Source organism: Amblyomma mixtum, chromosome 6, assembly GCF_055824585.1.
Source record: "Amblyomma mixtum isolate Tamu chromosome 6, ASM5582458v1, whole genome shotgun sequence".
NCBI classification, from domain to species: domain Eukaryota; kingdom Metazoa; phylum Arthropoda; class Arachnida; order Ixodida; family Ixodidae; genus Amblyomma; species Amblyomma mixtum.
The window spans coordinates 106,666,502-106,672,681 of NC_143017.1; the positions used below are offsets into that span (position 1 = coordinate 106,666,502).

Sequence of the window (6,180 nt, forward strand, 5' to 3'; positions counted from 1 at the left end):
AGATTGAAGAAAAGAGCGCATGTGATCTGATCGTTCCCCGGAGCGAAGCAATGGGAGTTGTAACCAAGAGCGAAGCCTGATTCTATGAGCGCGAAAGGTCGGTCTGTGTGAGGGTGGATGGTTTCGGCTTAAGGACAAGCGGAAGGTAGCGGTGGAGGGATGTGAAGATCATAAAGAGTTCGGGCCAATTGAGCTTGTGCTAGAAGAGGAAGGAATTTCTCAAAGCTAGCGGCTGGATAGAGCTGTGGGCTGGATGGGGCTGTGGGCCGAGAGGAGAAAGAAGGAGATTCCAGATAGATTTTCGGTGAAAGGTGCCTTGATCTCATCACAGTCCTGATTCCACTGTGTTATGTCGATGGCCAGGCAGCGTTATGTCTACGTGCTGTTTTTCAAGTGCATTTCTAACTTGTCGGGTATGTGCCTGCATTTTGATCCGCCGTATGACACGTTTGCGATGCCGTCATAGACGAACCACATGGGGGTCTGGTACTTCGGTATGTGCAGCCTCTTTTTTTTTTGCGGCCGATTTCTTGACCTGGTTTAAGGAAAGAAACCAATCGGATTATGATAAAACTGAGGACGCAAAGCAGCCGCAAATTTTGGGAAAGGCATTCTAATAAGGGCAAGGCGCGCCTTTTCTACTTCCGGGAGGTGTCCAGTGATAGCAGGATTTAGTAGTCGTTGAAGAGCTTTAAGGCTGTGTTGCTTCAGGTTATCTATGTCGTACCGTGTGTAAGGGTTAAGTCAGATGTGGAAGGTTGTTGAGCATGCATGCTGATGCGTGAGACAGCAGGTGGCTGAGTAGCGTCCGCAGACGCCGCGGTTGCCATGGAAGCTTCTGCACAGGAGTGGCGTTGAATTATGCCAGACGAGGCTTGACGAGGCGGCCACTGCATCGGTTTTCTAAGGGCAGCCGCGATGTGAAAGATTGCCCAATTTACGAAATACACAAACTGCCAGCTTACTCTGTCGATAAGATACGGATCACTAATAGATGATTTCCGCCAAGGATCACAAAAAAAAAAGTCGACAGAGGCACTACAGATTGCTTGCGTGTGAGAAGGCGTAAGCCCACCCGCTCACTTTGTGAGCGCAGTCGCCGCACGCTGCGGCGGGATGTAGCCCGATGCCACGCAGCTGGCAAATCTACCTTTGCATGGCTTTACGTTGCCACCGCGGCGACCCCACCTCAATCCTTATGATCTGCGCGCTAACTTAGTGCAGGCAGTCATTCGTACCGTGGCTCGCGTGGCACATAGCTGCTGGGTAAATGCCCCTATATGCATTCATACTCCCTGAGAGTCGTCACACCTCGACTCGGGCAATGGTTAAGCGGTGCGCCGCTGCCCTGCGATAGCAGGTGCTGCCACAGGTCCACAGGTAGAACTTGTGCGATCCAGGATGTCCCGAGCAGCCTCGCGCGACCTATCATCACTTTCCCCGCCACCAGCTACGTTCCATTAGAACGCCGTCGTTTATGGTTACCATCGAGTGCTATCTCTCTCTCTCTCTCACACGCGGACACGCACACACGCACACACACACGCGCGCGCACTCACACACACACACACACACACACACACACACACACACACACACACACACACACACACACACACACACACACAAACAAACACACACACACACACACACACATATATAGTAGGGGTGTGCGAATATCAAATTTTTCGAATACGAATCGAATACGAATACTTGATTCCGAATATCGAATCGAATATCGAATAATCAAGGACAGACGCATTAACCACTACAAAACATTTATTTGAGTACCCAAGAACATCACAGTTCAACTATCGATGATTAAATGGACACAAAAGGTGTGTGTGACTGCACAAAAAGTATCAAAGTCTCGAACATTATTCTTAGAAGAGTGGAAATATCAGAGAAGATGGCTAGTACCCAGCATTGATTAAGGCTAGCTTGCCATCAGCACAAAGGCGCGTTGCTGGGAAGAACATAAAAGGTTGTCGTGAAGGAAAACCAGCTGCTCCACATGGTCAGGCAGAAGTAGTTCCCTTCTAGCTGAAACGACTCCTCCAGCCACAGAAAATGCCCTCTCACTTGGCACTGAACTGGCACGTATTGCGAGGTACTTCGTGCACAGCTCTGACTCTAGCAGCTTCGCAGGTATAGCCGCAAAAAAGCTCACCAGCGCAGTCAGCTACGGCATGGCCCTTGGAGGAATGAAAAAATTTCGTTCCTCGAAAGAAAAATTGGAAGGAAAAATTTTTATTCTTCCATGCGCATTGCTCTGGGCGCCGCCATGCTGTTATGTCTCTGTCGATAGGGCTTGCGGACCGAAATGAACGCCGGTGCTCACAATGAATATTCGGCTAGATACGAATATTCGCATCGGGTCGATTATTCGAAAGAACACGAATACTAGGACTTCGAATCGAATACGAATACTAAAAATATTATATTCGAAATATATTCGAAAATTTCGAATATTCGCACACCCCTAATATATAGGCTAAATCCGGCTTAACAACGGCTAAATGCAGGGAATGGCCACTATAAGTGCTAGCGCGATAAAATGCGCACATGTGAGGGGATTAGCACGAGCCCGACGTTTAGTCGTCTTGACATGGTGGCGTCATCTGGCGGGTCCCACGACTTATATAAGTTAAAATTTCTTTTTGTCTTTTTACTCTCTATAGACAGAAATCCATTGGCAATCATAGACATATGTCCATTCATAGTTTAAAGTTATCCTAGGAAGCAAGTGGACTGAAGGTCTTTTTAAATTTCGACTTTGCATGTAGCACTGTAAACTATTCTACTATATTATATGAAAAGGATTTCTGTTTAAAGAATGTAGCGAGGCGATTTTATTTTATCATTCGGTTGTAATTTCCCAACGCCCTTAACTAAGCAATATTTGTGAAAATTACTCTTTCCTAAAGAAAAACCAAAGGCAGCAGTGGGGTAATCCATGAGGGTGACCACCTCTTTGAAACGCCGCTAGCAAAGGCCGAAACCACATTTTTAGTGCGCGATTAAGACCTCCGTTTTGTGGTACATTTTACATTCACCCTTTGTATTCACGTGCGAACCTGCTGCGAGGCATCAGTCGCACTGAGCTCACTCGTTTTCCTCATTTACTTGTTTCTTTTGAGCCGATGAACAACTGAAGTTGCCCATGCCAGTTTATAACAGTCAACACTGGGAAAAGAAAAAAAATGGCATAACATGCTCGGCAGTGCGCAGAGGCCGCGTTTATGAAAAAACTACTGTGGAGTTTTTTTTTTTTTTCACTTAAAAAAATCATTTTCAAAGAGTTATTGTCCTAATAATGCAAATGAACAAAATGTTGACAGTACGCTTGCTTACCATTACACTTTGTAGACGCCAAATAAGGAAATACTAAAAATGCGCAAGTCACATGCGCGTTTTCCGACAATAGAGGCGCATGACATTAGTAGAGCAAGCAACCATGGACACCATCCCGAGCATTGTGTTTGTAAGACGCTGCTGGATTTTACAACCAACGTAATCCAACTTAATCGGTCATTCCCGGTAAGTCTACACGATGATGTGTTGTTGATTTGTTCTTCTGAAGTACACCGAGCAGTGCTGCGTCTCTTGAACAGATTGTCTCCGCAGTGACAATCGTTGTTATCCGTATTTGTAAGAGGTGTTGTTCGCTGCAAATCCTTTGCGTCCTCGACCAATATGCCTCTTGTGCTTGTACCGTTCTCTGTACTTAGCACAAAACAAGACTTATTCGTGAAGAAGGCGGAATGGCTCGGCTCCATTCATGCGCTCTTGTTGGCTTTTGTGCGCTGCAAGCCAGAGGCCCGTCCGGAAAAATTTCAACTCCCAGAACGTCTGCCGACTTCGAGCTATGCATCCCTTAGCGCCGAGTTAGCTGTATTACCTGGCGCCTCAGCAAACGCACACTCGCCCACTGAAATGAATTTTCTTCTTTTCATTTTTGCGTTATCGCACCCCTATTTTGATAAATACTTGCCCATCCATGTCATCCGAGCCCCTGGCCAATGTCTTTTGCTCTTCAGGCACTTCATTTTGAGACCTGAGTAAAAGTTGTTTCTACGTTGAGCAGGCTAACAGTATGTTTCGCGAGGCTTCTTTATGAACGTCGCTCACGCGTGCACACCTTCTCCTATACCAGTTTGGGGAGATGCAGTAAGTGTGGGTTTCTGATCTCTAACTGCTGGATTACTGACACACCCAAGAACTTGCACTGTTTTCGATTGGCGTGGACGAATCCTACTCACCATGCTGCAATTATTTACGGCTCAGCATGTGTGGAAACCTTACACTGCATAGCTCGCAATTGGTACTCAGCAGCAACAAAGCGAGCGTTGAAACCTGCACTGCTCGCGGTAGCCTCGAAAGGAAAATTTGATTTCAGACCTCTTCCATGGTGAGTGTAATGCGCGTCTCTCTCTGAAATGCCCCGTTTTTGATCAGGCACCGCTGCACTGCAACTTTCTCTTTATTTTAATTCGAACACTTGCCGTAAGGCATAATTTGGGCTTATGGAGCACTGCAGAAAGTCGTGTGGGCAATTAATATGTAAGAACCGGAGCAGGCTCCTGCTCTTATTTTGGTACGTGAACCTCAACGCCTTGTTCGGTCTTTTCTATGCACTGCGCGATATGTGCACACTGCAGTCACGCATGTTTTTTACCCGCGGTTAAATACGGCAACACTTGCCTTATCTGTGCTTCAAGTTAACGCCGCAAATGCTGTATTGAATGACTTCGTGGTCTGCACGAAATGTTTTACAGGGCTTGTGCTTATTCAAGGAACGACATATCACCGTTCAAGCAGCATAACCTTGAAGCCGCTGTGTGTCATAGCAGGCGTGAATATAAAAATTAGACTGAATATTTAGTTATTACGTGTCTTGACTGCAATGTTATGTCGAGGTAACTTAGAATTTGTTGTACATACTAAGAAAACTCATACAAATTGGCTTCCTGGAACATGATTTATGAACAAGGAGTGTTCTTCCTTCAAATGTATGTAAAATGTGCTACATGTAGAACATCAGTAGACTTTTTAATTCAGATGCTCTAATACTATTTTTTTCTTTCCGCGGTATGCAGCTTCAATATTCCGAAATAGTTAAGAGCACTTAATTATGAGGCACGAGAAAGCAAACAAAAAAAACTAACAGAAAAGTTTAAAAGTGCAAGGCCATAAGTGTGTAGGAAGTCTATAGACCTACGTCTATAAGACCTCCAGTAGACCTATGTACGGACTGTTTATGGACAAAAGTCTACAAACATTTAGAGGCCATAAATTCATATCTTCTGTAGACTGACTAGAAGTTGTCTATAGAGAGTTTATAGAATGTATCGAAAAAACTGTAGACAGTCTAACGACTTTGCAAACATATTTTTGTAGTGGCAGTAATTTTTTTTAGTGGGTTAAAGTCTCAAAGCTACTGAGGCTATGAGGGACGCCGCAGCGGAAGGCTGCGGATCTCCTCGACCGCTTGAGGTTCGTTACGTGCTCTGACATCACACAGTACACGGCCCTCTAGCATTTTGTCTTGATCAAAATGCAGCGCTGCGGCCGAGCACCTAACCATTCAGCTGCTGCGGCGGCGTTAGGGCAATAGCTATAGTCCTTAGCGAATGTTTCATTGCTATATTTGAAGAAGCAGATTACACAGGAAGGAAAAACGCACAAACGGAGGCAAATATTGTTAAAAAATTCTGAAAAAGAGTGTGGGGCGGATATAGACTAGCTGCAGGCCTTGTACGCAGCCTATGTAATCGAATATGGGCCACCCGTTAGTTTTGGGAGACACAGAGTCAGCCGACCGCTTCTAGGCTGACAACAGTCATGTCCCTACAATTGATTGTAAAACCATTCTATTCGCCGGAAAGAGCTTGGTAAGAGGCCGCGTTAAGCGGTCCAGAGTACGCAGCCCTCGACGACTTTGTCAGCCCACTCCACCGCCAAAACTTGCGTTCTGGGGTTAGAGCTAGCCAGCACGGTCTACGAACAAACTCTCCCAAGCAGTCTCCCAATCTCGCGCTTTCTCCATGGGGGACATGGGAGAGGCTGATGATGATGATGATGATGATGATGATTATACCCCCGCGCCCTCGCGTGAAGACACTAATCCCGACCCCGAAGCTCAAGGGACACTCGAAGTCTCCTTCCACGTGCAGCTAT

At 46.0% G+C, this 6,180-nt stretch overlaps 1 protein-coding gene across 1 annotated transcript in view; it reads left to right on the forward strand.

The window, feature by feature from the left end:
- LOC149339939 (glycoprotein antigen BM86-like) overlaps positions 1-6,180 on the forward strand; it is a 161,290-nt gene that overhangs the window by 39,694 nt on the left and 115,416 nt on the right. The window lies entirely within an intron of this gene.